Genomic DNA, 18,058 nt, shown 5'->3' with positions numbered 1-18,058 from the left:
CTTATTGGTCAGTGAACGTCCCAGGAGGTCTTCCTCACTAGGATTCACGTCCTTCTCCTCCTCTCTGGGTTCGGCCACACCAAGTAAGGTTATGGCCTTGCACTCTCTTTTTGGATTCTCTTCTGTATTGCTTGGGAGAGTACTAGGAGGAGTTTCAGTGACTCTTTTACTCAGCTGGCCCACTTGTGCCTCCAAATTTCGAATGGAGGATCTTGTTTCATTCATGAAACTTAGAGTGGCCTTAGATAGATCAGAGACTATATTTGCTAAGCTAGATGGATTCTGCTCAGAATTCTCTGTCTGTTGCTGAGACGATGATGGAAAAGGCTTGCTATTGCTAAACCTGTCTCTTCCACCATTATTAAAGCCTTGTTGAGGCTTTTGTTGATCTTTCCATGAGAAATTTGGATAATTTCTCCATGAGGGATTATAGGTGTTTCCATAGGTTCTCCCATGTAATTCACCTCTGCTATTGCAGGGTTCTCAAGATCATAAGCTTCTTCTTCAGAAGATGATTCTTTAGTACTGTTGGATGCAGCTTGCAATCCATTCAAACTCTGAGAAATCATATTGACTTGCTGAGTCAATATTTTATTCTGAGCCAATATGGCATTCAGAGTATCAATTTCAAGAACTCCCTTCCTCTGAGGCATCCCATTATTCACAGGATTCCTTTCAGAAGTGTACATGAACTGGTTATTTGTAACCATGTCAATGAGTTCCTGAGCTTCTGCAGGCGTTTTCTTTAGGTGAATGGATCCACCTGCAGAATGGTCCAATGACATCTTTGATAATTCAGACAGACCATCATAGAATATATGCAGGATGGTCCATTCTAAAAGCATGTCAGAAGGACACTTTTTAGTCAGTTGCTTGTATCTCTCCCAAGCTTCATAGAGGGATTCACCTTCTTTCTGTTTGAAGGTTTGAACATCCACTCTAAGCTTGCTAAGCTTTTGAGGAGGAAAAAACTTGGCTAAGAAAGCCGTGACCAGCTTATCCCAAGAGTTCAGGCTATCTTTAGGTTGAGAGTCCAACCATATTCTAGCTCTGTCTCTTACAGCAAACGGGAAAAGCATAAGCCTGTAGACCTCGGGATCAACCCCATTGGTCTTAACAGTATCACAGATTTGCAAGAATTCAGTTAAGAACTGAAAAGGATCTTCTGATGGAAGTCCATGAAACTTGCAATTCTGTTGCATCAGAGAAACTAATTGAGGCTTTAGCTCAAAATTGTTTGCTCCAATGGCAGGGATTGAGATGCTTCTTCCATGTAAGTTGGAATTTAGTGCAGTGAAGTCACCAAGCATCTTCCTTGCATTGTTGTTGGGTTCGGCCATGTCTCCTTCTTTTTCGAAAATTTCTGTCAGATTTTCTCCAGAGAGTTGTGCTTTAGCTTCCCTTAGCTTCCTCTTCAGAGTCCTTTCAGGTTCAGGATCAGCTTCAACAAGAATGTTCTTATCCTTGTTCCTGCTCATATGAAAAAGAAGAGAACAGAAAAGAAAATATGGAATCCTCTATGTCACAGTATAGAGATTCCTTATATGAGTATAAGAAGAGAAGAATGGAAGAAGGAAAAGATAAGAATTCGAACACAGAGGAGAAAAGTGGGTTCGAATTTTTGAGTGAAAGAGGGGTGTTAGTAGATAAATAAATAAATAGAAGGAGATGAGAGGGAGAAGAACTCGAAAATTAAATAAAATAAAAATATTTTTGTTTTTATTTTAAATATTAGTTATAATTCAAAAATACGAAAAGGAATAAAATTAAAATTAAAATTTAAAATAATTAGTTAATGAAAAGAAATTTTGAAAAAGAGGTTAGTGATTTTCAAAAATTAGAGAGAGAATTAGTTAGGTAGTTTTGAAAAAGATAAGAATCAGACAAGATAAGATTAATTGAAAAAGATTTGAAAATCAATTTTGAAAAGATAAGAAGTTAGAAAAGATTTTGAAATTGATTTTAAAAAAAAGATGTGATTGAAATTTATTTTGAAAAGGATTTGAAAAAGAAATTTAAAAAGATTTGATTTTGAAAATTAAAGTTGATTACTTGACTAATAAGAAACTAAAAGATATAATTTTTATGATTTAAAGATTGAACCTTTCTTAATAGGCAAGTAACAAACTTTAAAATTTTTGAATCAATCACCTTAATTGTTAGTAAAGATTTTGAAATGAAATTAAGAAAAAGATTTTGAAGATCATTTTTAAAATCTTCGAAAATAAAAAAAATGAAAAAGATTTGATTTTTGAAAAGGTTTTGAAAAGATAGGATTTTTAAATTGAAAATTTTGACTTGACTCATAAGAAACAATTAAATTTAAAAACTTTTTGACTAAATCAAACCAAATTTTCGAAAATTTATGAGAGAATAAGGGAAAGATATTTTTTTGAATTTTGAATTTTTAATAAAGAGAGAGAAAAACATCAAAATGACTCAAAACATGAAAATTCAAGATCAAAACACATGATGCATGCAAGAATACTTTGAATGTCAAGATGAACACCAAGAACACTTTGAAGATCAAGATGAACATCAAGACTTATTTTTAAAAATTTTTAAGAAAAGAAAAACATGCAAGACACCAAACTTAGAAATTTTCAAACTTTAGACACTAATAATTCAAAAATGCATATGAAAAACAAGAAAAGACACAAAACAAGGAAATGCAAAGATCAAACAAGGAAATTCATCAAGAACAACTTGAAGATCATGAAGAACATTATGCATGAATTTTCGAAAATTTTTATGAAAAATTAGAACATGCAATTGACACCAAACTTAAAATTTGACACTAGACTCAAACAGAAAACACAAAATTATTTTTGGTTTTATGATTTTATTAAAAAATTTTTTGGTATTTTTCAAAAATTATTTTGAAAAAGAAAATAAGGATTTCAAAATTTCTAATGAGAATTCCAGGAATCATGCAAAGTTAGTCTAAAGCTCCGGTCTAGGAATTAGACATGGCTTACTAGCTAGCCAAGCTTTCAGTGAAAGCTCCGGTCCAAAACACTAGACATGGCCAATGGCCAGCCAAGCTTCAGCATACATAGTTCAAGCATGTGAAGAGGAAGCCTCAGTCCAAAAGAATTTAGACATGGCTTTATAGCCAGCCAGGCTTCAACAGATCATGATGAAACTCTAGAATTCATTCTTAAAAATTCTGAAGAACATAGAATAAATTAAATTTTTTTTGAATATTTTTTGAAAATAAAAAGAATAAAAACAAAAACTTAAAATTAAAATAAAATTACCTAATCTGAGCAACAAGATGAACCGTCAGTTGTCCAAACTCCAACAATCCCCAGCAACGGCGCCAAAAACTTGGTGCACGAAATCGTGATTGTTCATTCCTTGGTAACGGCGCCAAAAACTTAATACGCACGTTCATAATCTTAGTTCTTTGTCACAACTTCACACAACTAACCAGCAAGTGCACTGGGTCGTCCAAGTAATAAACCTTACGTGAGTAAGGGTTGATCCCACGGAGATTGTCGGCTTGAAGCAAGCTATGGTCACCTTGTAAGTATCAGTCAGGCGGATTCAAATGGTTATGAAGATTTGATAATTAAAACATAATTAAAATATAAAATAGGATAGAAATACTTATGTAATTCATTGGTGAGAATTTCAGATAAGCGTATGGAGATGCTTTTGTTCTTTCTGACCCTCTGCTTTCCTACTGCTTTCATCCAATCATTCATACTCCTTTCCATGGCAAGCTGTATATTGGGCATCACCGTTGTCAATGGCTACATCCCGTCCTCTCAGTGAAAATGGTCCAAATGCGCTGTCATCGCATGGCTAATCATCTGTCGGTTCTCGATCATGCTAGAATAGGATTCAGTAATCCTTTTGCGTCTGTCACTACGCCCAGCACTCGCGAGTTTGAAGCTCATCACAGCCATCCCTTCCCAGATCCTACTCGGAATACCACAGACAAGGTTTAGACTTTCCGGATCTCAAGAATGGCCGCCAATAATTCTAGCCTATACCACGAAGACTCTGATCGTAGATCAGGAGGCTAAGAGATATGCATTCAAGCTTGTTTTCATGTAGAACGGAAGTGTTTGTCAGGCACGCGTTCATAGGTGAGAATGATGATGAGCATCACATAATCATCACATTCATAATGTTCTTGTGTGCGAATGAATATCTTAGAGAAGAAATAGGCTTGAGTTGAATAGAAAAACAATAGTACTTTGCATTAATTCATGAGGAACAGCAGAGCTCCACACCTTAATCTATGGTGTGTAGAAACTCTACCGTTGAAAATACATAAGAACAAGGTCCAGGCATGGCCGAATGGCTAGCCCCCAAGTCTCAGGAAAAACGTTCCCAAGATCTAAAAATGATCCAAAGATATAAATACAATAGTAAAAAGTCCTATTTATACTAAACTAGTTACTAGGATTTACAGAGATAAGTAAATGATGCAGAAATCTACTTCCGGGCCCACTTGGTGTGTGCTTGGGCTGAGCATTGAGCTTTCATATGTAGAGGTCTTCCTTGGAGTTGAACGCCAGTTTGTAACTTGTTTCTGGCGTTTAACTCTGCTTTGCAACTTGTTTCTGGCGTTTAACGCCAGAATAGGGCAGAAAGCTGGCGTTAAACGCCATTTTGCGTCATCTAAACTTGGGAAAAGTATGGACTATTATATATTGCTGAAAAGCCCTGGATGTCTATTTTCCAACGCAATTGAGAGCGCACCATTTGGGTTTTTGTAGCTCCAAAAAATTAACTTTGAGTGCAGGGAGGTCAGAATGCAACAGCATCTGCAGTCCTTCTTCAGCCTCTGAATAAGATTTTTGCTCAGGTCAATTAATTCAGCCTGAAATTACCTGAACTCACAGAAAAACACAAAAACTCATAGTAAAGTCCAGAAATGTGATTTTTATTTAAAAACTAATAAAAATATATTAAAAACTAACTAAATCATACTAAAAACTATGTAAAAACAATGCCAAAAAGCGTATAAATTATCCGCTCATCAATAGGCCACCAAAATCCACAATCTAAAATTTTTCTAGTTGTTTTTTGAGGGCCAAAATGTCCTCCACTCTCAAAAAAGTGGCAAGCTTCTAAAATGGACTGGAATTCTGATTGAGGCACATACCTCCTAATTACCTGGTCAGCACCACACCTCCATAGATATGGGTCATCCCATATATAATATTTAGACTCGCTTTTTAGCTTGTCCTTTTGATGCTTAGTTAAATTGGGAGGAAAAGTATGGCTAACTAGATAATTAGCTATAGGTGCATACCAAGGAACTACTTCAGATACTGCATGCAAGCTATCAAATGGGAAAGCATCATTTATGGGAGTGGAGTCATCCTTAATGTGCTCAAGGCGACTCAGGTGCTCTGCCACTAAATTCTGATTACCACTCCTGTCCTTAATTTCTAAATCAAATTCTTGTAGCAACAGTATCCAACATATTAACCTTGGTTTGGACTCCTTTTTAGCTAATAAATATTTTAGAGCTACGTGGTCCGAGTACACTACTACCTTAGTACCAAGTAAATAGGATCGAAATTTATCCAGAGCAAAAATAATAGCAAGAAGTTCTTTTTCAGTTGTAATGTTATTAGACTGAGCAGCATCTAAGGTCTTAGATGCATAAGCAATTACGAAAGGATCCTTACCTTCGCACTGGGCCAGCACCGCTCCTACTGCGTGGTTGGAGGCATCACACATAATTTCAAATTGCTGGCTCCAGTCTAGTCCTCTCACAATCGGAGCTTGAGTCAGGGCGATCTTCAGCTTATCAAACGCTTTCATGCAGTCCTCACTAATCTCGAACTCAATATCTTTCTGCAGTAGTTTGGATAAAGGTAATGCTACCTTACTGAAGTCTTTGATGAATCTTCTGTAAAAACCTGCATGGCCTAGGAACGAACGGACTTCCCTCACAAAGGAGGGGTAAGGTAAACTAGAAATGACATCCACCTTTGCTGGATCTACTGAAATACCAGTTTTAGAGACAACATGTCCTAGAACAATCCCTTATTTTACCATAAAATGACATTTTTCAAAATTCAATACAAGGTTTGAACTAACACACCTGTCTAATACTCTAGCTAAACTATCCGAGAAAAGGTCAAATGAATCACCATATACGCTAAAATCATCCATAAATACTTCCATAGAGTTCTCAATAAGATCTGAAAAGATACTCATCATGCATCTTTGGAAAGTAGCAGGTGCATTACATAAGCCAAAAGGCATTCTTTTATAAGCATACGTTCCAAAGGGACATGTAAAAGTGGTCTTCTTCTGATCTTCAGGAGCTATATGAATTTAAAAGTAGCCTGTATAACCATCTAAAAAGCAATAATGGGATTTACCTGACAGGCGATCAAGCATCTGATCAATAAATGGTAAGGGGTAATGATCCTTGTGAGTAGCTTGGTTGAGACGCCTATGGTCAATGCAAACCCTCTATGAATTCTGCACTCTAGTTGTCTGGAGCTCTCCATGCTCATTCTTTACTGTTGTGACTTCAGACTTCTTGGGCACCACTTGTACTGGACTGACCTATTCACTGTTTGAGATGGGGTAAATGATATCTGTTTCAAGTAGCCTGGTTACTTCCTTCTTGACAACTTCTAAGATGGTTGGATTCAATCTTCTTTGGGGTTGATGGATAGGTTTTGATTCCTCTTCTAAATATATTCTATGCTCACAAACTTGAGGGTTGATGCCTACTATATTCGCCAAGCTCCACCCAATTGCTTTCTTATGTTTTCTCAGCACACTAAGCAGTTGCTCTTCCTGTTGAGAAGTGAGTTCCCTTGCAATGATGACTGGGAACTTCTGATTATCCTTAAGGTAAGTATACTTGAGGTGTGGAGGAAGGGGCTTCAATTCTAATTTCTCCTCATGGCTAGGCTCTGGATCATCTGGAGCTAGTGGTAATGGTAAGGTGTCTTCATTATGTTCAGAGGGTGTCCCCACACTTGGACCTTGCTCCATGTGCTTCTCTTCTAATTCTTCTTGGTGAAGTTCAGCTATAGTTTCATCAATGATATCACACTGGAAGATAGAACGATCTTCCGGAGGGTGCTTCGTAGCCTCATTTAAACTGAAACTCACTGTTCTTCTATCTATCTCAAAGGAGTAAGTTCCTGAGAATGCATCCAGCTTGAACTTCGAGGTTTTCAGGAATAGTCTTCCAAGCAGGATTGATGATGGTCTTCCTGAGTCATTGGGGGGCATTTCCAGGATATAGAAGTTAATGGGAAATGTGAGCCCCTTAATGCTCACTAATACATCTTCAGCAATTCCAACTACTGTAATAATGCTTTTATTTGCTAACACAAAACGAGCTGCCGACCTTTTTAAGGGAGGGAGCCTTAGAGTATCATATATAGACAATGGCATTATATTAACACACGCTCCTAAGTCACACATACAATAAAAAATATTACACCTCCAATGGTACAGTTAACCATGCATGGACCTGGATCACTACATTTTTCAGGTATACCTCCCATTAAAGCAGATATAGAACTACCTAAAGGAATAGTTTCTAATTCATTAATTTTTTCTTTATGAATGCATAAATCTTTCAGAAACTTTGCATATTTAGGTACTTGCTAAATAACATAAAAAAGGGGAATAGTTACCTCAACCTTTTTGAAAATTTCTACCATTTTGGGATCAAGTTCCATCTGCTTTCTGGACTTCCTTGCAAGGTGTGGAAATGGGATAGGAATGGCGCCACTTGCAGCTTCTGCATCTTTTGGTGCTTCATTCCTTTGCTGAGCTACTTCTTCCTCAACCTTGTCTTGTACTTCCTCTTCTTCTTCAGCATCCTCCACTTCTATCACATCCTCAGTTGGGGCGTGTACTTGTAGGCTTGGCTCCTCTTGGTTCCTCTCTTGCAGTGTGGTTCCAGACCTCAAAGTAATAGCATTGATGCCACCCTTGGGGTTAGGTAAAGGTTGAGAAGGAATTCTACTGGAGTTTAAAGGTTGGTTAGTGGAAGTAGGTAATGAATCTATCCGGGCGGCGAGAGCTTGTAAAGTGGCATTCAGACCATTTAGAGTAGAGTTCAGGGTAGTCTGCATGTCTTGTTGACCTTGTGCAAGAGAACAAAGTATCTCATCGTTTGATGAGGAAGTGGGATAAGTGATCTGTGGTACTTGTTGTTGGTTGTGCTGGGGTCCTTGTGATTGCCTTAGGTGAGGAGCTCTGTAAGGTTGGTTCTGATTCTGCTGTCTGTTGTTGTTATTCCACCTCTGGTTTTCTTGGTTGTCTCTGCCTTCTCTGTTATAGTTGTCCCTCCAGCCATGGTTGGAATTATCCTTCCAACCTTGGTTGGAGCTATCCTGCCATCCTTGGTTATAGTTCCCACCTTGGTTGTAGTTACTGCCTTGTTGATTGTATCTTTGATTCGGGCGGTCATAGAAGTTATGAGTAGCTGCCACAGTATTGTCTTCTTATTGGAGCTGTGGGCATTCATCAGTATAATGACTATAATCAGCACATATGCCGTATACACTTTGGGGGACTAACTATTGGCTTTGCTGTGGTGGGGAAGGCTGAGCTTGTTGTTTTTGATTCAACTGTAATTGCTTTAGTAGGTTGGTCATTTCACATATACTCTGTGTAAGAGCAGAAGTCTCAGTGCTAGAGAAAACTTCTGCAACAGCTTTTAAGTGGCTATTCCTGTGCCTGTGATTCTGTTGGACTCAGCTAAGTCACTGATCAGTTGCCATGCTTCATCTGCAGTCTTGTACTTCTTCAGAGAATCATTACTAGCACCATCTAGTGTAGTCTTATCCCGAGGCTTCATGCCTTGAGTAAAATAGTTGATCAATACTAGCCTGTCAATCATGTGATGGGAGCATGCGTCCAGAAGGTTCTTAAAACGCTCCCAGTACTCATAGAGAGTTTCTGATTCACCTTGAACAATGCATGAGATCTCTTTTCTCAGTCTGTCTGTAACTTCAACTGGAAAGTATTTTTCCAGAAATTTTCTCCTGAGCGTATCCCAGTTGGTAACAGTCACTTCAGGTTGGGAGTAGTACCACTCCCTTGCCTTTCCCTCAAGAGAAAACGGGAAGGCAGTTAGCAAAATAGAAGTTTCATTCACACCCTGACGCCTAACAGTAGAATAGGCTGTCTAAAAATCCCTGAGGTGCTTGATGGGCTCCTGAGCAGGTAGGCCATGAAACTTGGGCATCAAGTTGATTAATGCAGTCTTCAGCTCAAAATCTGCAGCCAGAGTTGGATGATACACTTGATATGGCTGCATTGTAAAATCTGAGGCTCCAGCTTCCTGGAGAGTAATCCTCCTAGGTGCTGCCATTCTATCTGCACGTGAATTAACTGAATCAATAGTAAAGGAGCTTGTTTCGCTCTCGGATGGCGGTTCAGATTTGCCCTCAAATGAGATTGGTGAATCGATAACAATCACTTCACCACCCTCAGAGGCTAACCGACGTCGAGCTCGCCTAACACGTGAAATAGTTCTTTTAATTTCAGGATCAAATGCGGCTAAGCTTAGATCAGGCAGTGAACGCGTCATTCAATGAAAGAAACATATAGCTCATGGTAATAAAATAAAAATAAAATATGCAAATAAAAATAAAAATATGTACACTAATTAATAATTTAGTACACAATTGCAATTTCCCGGCAACGGCGCCAAAAACTGGTGCATGGCAGAAGTTAGGCCAATTAAGAGATTTTGAATAAGAGAACAGCGTTGCAAGTATAGCTCTTAACCAGCTAAAATCTGCCTCACCAATTTAGAAAGGTGTCACAAAAATTTAAAATAAAAATACTGGGAGTATGAGTCCCAGGTCATCTCCCAACGAGTTGCAGGAAAGGGTGCTATTTTATTAATTAGGAATTTTTCCGAGAGTTTTGAGAGTTGAATAATGAGCAATTAAAATAATTGTAAATTAAAGCAATAAAAACTAAGAATGATTATTAATATTCTAAATAAAAAGCCTTGACTGGGGGAATGATTAATTGGAAGTCCTATCCTTGTTGGGGTCTCTTAAGTGTAGTATCCAAAAAGGTTGTTCTTTTCTCTTAGTTAACCCTTACTAAATAAAGGAAAGTCAAGTGATTGAGCTAACTCTTACTCGCAAATCCTAGTCCTCTCCCTTGGGAAGGTCTAGTGTTAGCCAACAACTTCCAATTTAATCAGCACTTAAGCCTTCCAACTCAAGTGTCTCCTTTTAATCAACCCCCATGTCAAGTATGGAATCTACTCCATTGACATGAATATAACGCTCATAAAACTATAAGAAGAAGACATGATAATTTAAATAAAAGTAAGGATTCAAAATTAATTAAAAATAAAAGCAATTCTTTGCATTAATAATCCATGAAAATAATTCAATTACCACTCTAAACAAAAATTAAGAATATGGAATAAATAAAAGAGTAAGTAAAAAAACAAACTAGAATAATATCTTCAACGGAGGTGATGACTCTTCAATATCCAAAAGCAAAAGCAGTAAACTATGAATGTAAAGAAAATCTAAAAACTATCCTAATGAGAATATGTGAATGTATCTAAAACTGTATGTCTATTGATGTGTAAGATGTGTGTTGAGTCTCTGCATGTTCCTTGGTTTTATTCTGTGTTTTTGGGCCATAAACTGGGTCAAAACGCGGCCCGAAATCGCCCCCAGCATTTTTTGTTAATTCTACAGATCGCGCAGGTCACGCGTACGCGTCAGTCACGTGTGCGCGTGATTTGGCTAATTTTCTTGTCATGCGTACGCGTTGTCCACGTGTTTGTGTCCTTTTTTCAAACTTCAATTTGCGCGTACGCGTCAGGCATGCATTCGCGCCGCTGCGATTTTTTCTATTCCGCGCGCTCGCGTGAGCTATGCGCGCGCGTCAGTGTTCACTGGTCATCTCCTTAGTTTCTTGTGTTCCTTCCATTTTTGCAAACTTCCTCTCCATTTTCTAAGCCATTCCTGCCCTATGAAGCCTGAAACACTTAACACACGGATCACGACATCAAATGGTATAAAGGAGAATTAAAATATATAAATTAAAGATCTCTAGGAAGCAAGTTTTCAACCATAGAATAAAACTAGGAAGGAATTATAAAATCATGCAATTAGTATGAATAAGTGGGTGAAGACTTGATGAAACCACTCAATTAAACACAAGATAAACCATAAAATAGTGGTTTATCATTAATCATGCTTGGCTAGTATAGAATAGGATGTTGTACATTAATGGTTCTAGGGGGTTGGGGTAGCTAGTTGCACATAAATCGTGCTACTCCACAGCGATTTAGAACAAAAAAAGGTAAACCATGCTACCCTAAGACAAATTATATATAATTTGGGATGTTTAGTATCCTGGGACGATTTATGAATATTTTTTTTGAAAGAGTTTGATACATAAATCATCCTGTAGTGTTTAATATAATATCTAATAAACACTACCATAACACGATTTATATATTAGTAGGTTGAGGAGATTCACGTCTTCGAATTTGATTTAGGGGAATCAAGTAAAATTGATCCGTCTTTATTTTATTTAAATAAAAAGACCTATCCCTTAATGTACCCATATCTTCTACGTCTAAATCGATATCTCTGATATAGGCTCAATGCATGAGTTTCTTATCTTCCTTTCTTTCTAGACGAATCACGACTCTAAAGATTCCTACTCCATTCATCTGAACAAACAGAAATCAATACAAGCTATTTATTATTCGAAGCTTTAGCGAAAAAAAAAATGTATTGCAGTCGTTTCACTTTTGAAAAAAGTTAGGAGGTAATCTATAAATATCATCGTAAAAAATGTATTGGTGGTTTTGTTGTATTGTCCTAACATTGTAAAAAATTAATGATTTTTTGTTTTTTTTTTTTATTTTTCCAATACGTTAAAGTATGTTTTTTTTATAAAGATATATGTTTTTTATTACTTTAAATAATTTTTCTCTTGATATCCGTGCTATACATGGGCTAATACATTTGTTCATTTTTTTATCAATAAAATAGTATATTTTTTATTATTAAGGACAATAAGCAAAAAGTCTTAAAAATAGTCGCATTAATGAAAGTTTAACAAAAACTTATCTTTCTTGATGTCATGACAATCAAAATTCTTATCTTTGTTGTTATACTACTACATTTAACTTCTTCTTTACTATCCAGCGTGTAATCACTTAATTTTTATGACTATTTGTATTCATATACTCTAATTTTATACTCTAGTTATGCACTTTTAATTGTAAAATATAATATTTTTGTTTAAGATAATCTTTGTCATATTTGTCAGTATTGATATACTTTCACTTTTGTTCATTCTGAAGAAATACTATAGTTTTGGATGAAGAAAATAAAGGCAAGAGAAAGGTAGAAATCTAAATTAAAGTATTTAAAGAAGTTTAAAAGTAAATATTGAGAAGAGTTAACAAATGACAAAAAATTACCTATAGTATAACGATTAAAAAAATTATTTTGACAACTATCTTATAATAATCATAGTTTAGAAGAATAAAGGACATTATGTATCCATCTAAACTTACCTTTTTTTGTATATTATTATTATTATTTTGTGTTTTCATTCGTCGTACAGTTATGTTAAATAAAAAATTATTTTAGGAGCTTGAGTATAGATCATTTTCTATTTGAATATAAACTATTTTACATTAAAATATACATTTAAAGATCCAATTCTAATAATCAGCAGCATATATAATCATAAATTATATATTTAACATATATCAAACTACATAAAGATTAACAAATTTTAAATGAAATAAAATAACAATTAAAAAAGATGAATAACATGAGCAGAAATAACAAATATTAAAAGAAAGAATATCATACTAACAGTAGACAAATAAATAATGTGGAGATCTAACACTAATGCATTCTACTTTTTAACTAAAGTCCTGTACTTGGGATCAATTTTCTTATAATTTTTGTCTGCAGCCTTGATGACAACATCCCTTTTTTCACATTGTACTGAGGCAATATGAGATCTAAAGCAAGTTTCATCCGAGTTTCATCGAAACCTGTAAAAAAAAAATATTCATGCAATTTGAAATAGATACTTAATTTTTTATATTATATGCTACAACTACTTACATCAATAAAAGAATATTGATCGCACCAACCACATTCCCTCATCCATTGAGCCATCCAGACACCTCCATCATTTCTACAAAATAAGTTATGCTCAATTAAAAAGTTGAAGTGCAATATAATTTTGTTGAGTAAACTATAAATAAAACAAATACTTTTCACATCTCCTGATTTCATTTGACATGACAACAACAAATTTTGAAATTTTTGGCGTCACAGTGCAGTTGGAGTCATAAAATGTGGGATCTTATAATATGATTTTGGTATACAAAGCCCTATATCCATTTTAACTATTCAACATATACATATATAATAAAAATTAGACTACTAAGATTATCAAACAAGTATAATTACCAGTCTTTTAATGGTCAAATCCTTTGACTCTTCTTTAGATAGATTAGGTGTTGAATATAATAAAATAACTTCTTACTTTTGAAAATCAAATACCACTAAGTACCAATAATAAAATAACTTCTTACTTTTGAAAATTAAATTTATTAAATAATTTTTTGTAGAAATTAAATTGTAAATAATTCAATCACCTTTCTAAGGTAATCTACCTTTCCCTTGAAATCTTCTTGATATTTTCTTTGCATATTCTTTGAACGATACCTCCTCATTTAGTATGATAATTTAAGAATGAACTACATTTAAAAATTATTTTTTTAAAACATTTTATATACTCACTGCAAAGGTTATTGGCATGTACCAATTCATATGCAATTCTGACACTAATCTTCTTTCATATGTCAACATTGAAGCTAACACATTAATTACCTATATAGTAAATTATAAATTTTAGTTCTACTTAACATGGTAGAGCGCAGTCTTAAATGATGATATTTTGGCACTAAATTGGCTTGATTTAGCTAATATTTCATCTCTGCTCAAATAAATGTTAAGACAAATTCAAACAAAAATTTTAAGTGTGAAAAATATAGATAAATTTATACAAACCTATGAGTTTTGTTATCATTGACTATGCTGTAAACATATGTTGCAACTAGTATCCATGGAGGAGGTCTAAATAAAATGGGTAACCACTGCATTTATAAGAAGTTAAAATAAAAAATTGTAACTAAATATTTAATAATACAATCTTGACAGAAATAACAATATATAATTTATTTGCATATATTGCTAAATGTCTAAGGTACTCACTAGGGGAATGTAAATGTCGCACTACAAAAAAAAATTTAAAATGACATTTATATTACAGCGGTTTTAAAAAACTGCCATAATATTCAGGTATTATGACATTTTATGGTGGTGCTATAATTAATGTGTATAAAATGACACTTTTGGTGATTCTGGCAGTTTTAAACCGCCATTATCGAAAATCATTATTTAAAAAAGAAGGCCCAAATAAAACCCTTCTCCAACAAAGGAAAAACCTAACCCAAAAACCCATTACTGCTGAAACTAACGCGCGATGCCACCAAACCCAAAAACGAAGATCTGTGTTATGCTCTAGCGACTGTTCCGGCGGCGATCTGCTCCAGCAACGATCTCCTATGGCAGGTTCTCCTCTGGTAGCGCGTTCTCCTCCGGCTACAATCTCCGTGTGAGAGCAAGGTTGATCTTCTTTCTCTCCCTCAATTTTCTACTGTTGTCGAAAATACCTGAAAGTTCGAAATGGAAAATCAAGTTGTAGAAACTTCATAAAACTATGAGATCTGTTGCGCAAGTGTTTCCTCCAATGATCTTCTCTGGCGGTGATCTCCTTTGGTGGCAATCTCCTCCATCAACGCTTCTCTTGCATTGATGAGATCTGTTGCGCAAGTGTTTCCTGTGGCATTAAGTTGTGTTCTGCGACTTCTCCATCTCCATCGAGCTTTGTTGATCATCTAGGTTAGTATGCAAATTTGAATTATCTTCTTCTGTATACTCATGATTTGTAAATATACCATGTTCATGCTAACAATGACTACGACTTTTTTGTTAATTCTAGGTTTTCGATTTTCTTCCTTGTTAGAAGAAAACAACAAACAAAGGAATTTTTACTGAAAGAAAACAACGAACAAAGGAATTTTTTGTTTCCATTGATTTTATTTTTAATTTTTTTGAATTCTTGATGGACCTAGATAACTTGATTGAATTTCAATTTTGTTTTCGTTTCGATTGAATTTCAATGTTGTTGCTGTTATTGTCTTTGAACAACTTTAATTAATTTTTGTTGTCAATTTCCGTAAATGACAGCATCGTTATGGACTTCTCACTAAGAGATCCTACAAATGGTACTTATCTAGGTCTGTTTCACATACTTGTCTTCCTTTTGTCATTCTGAAAAATTTGGTTCTTGATTATTCTGTTGTTAAACATGCTTAGCTAGATTCTTTGACTTTTGTACTGTTTCTGAGTGTTGATTATTGCCTAGCAAAGCTGGTTGACTTAATGTGTGCTCTGTTATGTGGAACTCATGTGCTTACATTGGTTGTATATTTTGTTTAGAAATGAAACAAAATTGGTGATTATATATATGGTCACGCATTAAATATGGTTAAAGAGTCAGCAAATATATCTCTTAGTCTCTGCCTTATTACCAATAGGGTTTATATTCTAATTAGTGATCACTACTACACATTTCAATTTGTATATTTTTTATTTGTAGACAAAATTTGAGATAGAAGCTCCTAATCTCCTATGAACATGCTACAATAAGATGAGAGAGTACTATATATTAATAGAAAATGCACAAAAGTATCAATAAATTTATATCTCCCTTTTCCTTTGAGTTGCAACTTTACACTAGCAAAATCTTTGGCCATTAAAAGATAATGCCTGGAATTAGAATCCAGAAAAAATAGTAATATGCTAAAAGATGCAAAATTTCACAGGGAGAAAGGTGATAATGCATCTCTCTGATTCATTGTTTCTCTTTAACTTTTCTTTCTTATAAAAAATTATGGTATAATTAGTGGATATGATTTGCTTAATTATGGTATAACTAACTAACAACTCAAATGGCAATTTATCATGTAAATTTATATATTTGTTAGTATAACGTTTAATTAATTAATTGATGGATCTTCTTGTTTTTTTTGTAATGATGTGTGAAGTTTAAGTTTGCTGAATTCTCCGGCCAGTCTCCCATGCAGCCATGTCCTTTGCAGGTAAGTATTCTTCTTCTTCTTATTGTTATACAAAATCTAAAATAAAGCATTCTTATGTGTTTGTAATTCAATTTTGGTGGTTTCAGCTTTTGTATCGTCAAATCTGTGAAGTCACCTTCTGATTGCCCTGTCTATAAACTACCCTTCTTCCCTAGAGGTACCCCTCCTCCTTTTACCCTCTTTATCTAATCTTAAAGGTTCTTTTAGTAATTTTGGTTGTTTTGTATGAAGAGGTTCGCCAAATTGTTATGGCTTGTGTTCGATTTCTTTGTTCTAAATAAGTTAATATTTGCATTATGCACTATTTTATTGATTTGGTGTGCTGTAATAAGCATATGCTTGTGCTATCTTTTAGCTAGTTGCAAGCTAATTTGCCTGTCTGGGTTTATAGGTTTTAGTTCTAACTTTGTTTAAAATATAGAAATGTGCTGTCATGTATGGATTATACTATGTATTTATGTCTCCTTTTTATAGTTTATTGACATTTAGTTACCTGGCATATGAAGAAAGGCAATGTCAAGTTGATGCTGAATGTGGAAGAAAGGATGCTACTCGCAGTCATCAAAATCATGCTTAAAAGAGGTTAATTATGCAGGAACAATAACAAAAAATTATTACAAAGTTGATGAATTACTACAAATTATTATGCAGGAACGATAACAACAAACTAAACTAAAGTGTTAATTATTAAGCATAAATCTAATGATATACAACACTAGATAATAGTTAACTTTTCTATGCTTAGTCGGATGCTTATAGATTCGAAACTGATCTTTCTTAATTTTTCATTAATGTGTATTGACTACAGACGAACGACTAAATGACATTGTTGGGAGTGCATATTATGTTGCACCAGAGGTACTTCATAGGTCAGATAGTGTGAAAGCAGATATATGGAACCAAAGGTACTCTAAAGCGAGCAACAGAGCAGTGTAATCTTTTTTTATGGAGATTTGATGTATTAAGAACTACAGGTTAAGATATTTATAATTAAAAAATAATGTTATGTTAGATACTTTATTTGTATAGAGGTTATTACTTTTGATTTTCAATACTAAAAAATCATATATTATGTTTAATACTTTGTTTATGAGTTATATAATATTTTGTTCTTGGGTATTAATTTTTTATTATTTAAAAAATTTAATCAAAAAATTATTTGTTTAATGCAATAAAAATAATGGTTAAGATTGTCTTTTTAAACGATAAAAAATGTTACTTGTACCCGTTAAAAAGGGCGGTTTGTAACTGTCATTTTAAACAATATGAAATGCCATTTTAACCCGGTAAAAACAGTGGTTACAAATGTCGTTTTAACAAAAAAAAATGTCAATATCAGGGTAAAAACGGCGGTTCAAAATGCCATTTTAACCAATCAAAAATTCCATTTTAACCCAGCAAAAGCGGCGGTTTCAAACGCCGTTTTAACCAACAAAAATGCCATATTGTCAGGGTAAAAATGGCGGTTCATAAATGTCGTTTTAACCAATAAAAAACGTCATTTTTAACCTGGAAATAACGCTGGTTTGAACCACCATTTTAACCAACAAAAAATGCCATTTTCACCCTGGAAAAATGGCGGTTTGAAACGTTGTTTCAACCTACCAGAAAATGTTGTTTTATTTGAAAATAATGGCGGTTTAAACCACCTTTTTAACCTATCCAAAACTGCCATTTTAACCCAGAAAATTGTGGTGGTTTTTAGAAAATTGCCATAATAACCAGAATGGCGACCAGAATTACGTCGCTTTCTAAAACCACCGTTCTTGTTAATAATGGTAGTTCAAACCACTGTAAATACAAAAAAGCCACCATTTTTACCAGATTTTTTTGTAGGTCGGCCTCTGTTCCTTCGAC

The 18,058-nt window shown here is 34.6% G+C and overlaps 1 long non-coding RNA gene and 2 other non-coding genes across 6 annotated transcripts; all 3 read left to right on the top strand.

The window, feature by feature from the left end:
• Positions 1-839: 839 nt before the first annotated feature.
• On the top strand, positions 840-947 carry LOC112730789 (small nucleolar RNA R71). The gene has a single exon (XR_003166598.1). It is a non-coding gene; the product is annotated as a small nucleolar RNA R71 (small nucleolar RNA).
• A 7,898-nt stretch (positions 948-8,845) lies between these two features.
• On the top strand, positions 8,846-8,953 carry LOC112731395 (small nucleolar RNA R71). Its single transcript, XR_003167174.1, has one exon. It is a non-coding gene; the product is annotated as a small nucleolar RNA R71 (small nucleolar RNA).
• A 5,547-nt stretch (positions 8,954-14,500) lies between these two features.
• On the top strand, positions 14,501-17,280 carry LOC112727577 (uncharacterized). Of its 4 annotated transcripts, none has more exons than XR_011868674.1 (7): positions 14,501-14,663; positions 14,743-14,939; positions 15,288-15,337; positions 16,148-16,201; positions 16,288-16,358; positions 16,708-16,783; positions 17,010-17,280. It is a non-coding gene; the product is annotated as an uncharacterized lncRNA (long non-coding RNA). The 4 variants fall into 4 exon arrangements; XR_011868673.1 differs by having other exon boundaries at positions 14,502-14,663; positions 14,737-14,939; XR_011868676.1 differs by having other exon boundaries at positions 14,503-14,663; positions 14,737-14,939; positions 16,712-16,783.
• The last annotated feature ends 778 nt before the right edge of the window (positions 17,281-18,058 follow it).

This window comes from Arachis hypogaea, chromosome 12, assembly GCF_003086295.3.
Source record: "Arachis hypogaea cultivar Tifrunner chromosome 12, arahy.Tifrunner.gnm2.J5K5, whole genome shotgun sequence".
Lineage (NCBI taxonomy): Eukaryota > Viridiplantae > Streptophyta > Magnoliopsida > Fabales > Fabaceae > Arachis > Arachis hypogaea.
This window is presented reverse-complemented; position numbering and strand designations above follow the sequence as displayed.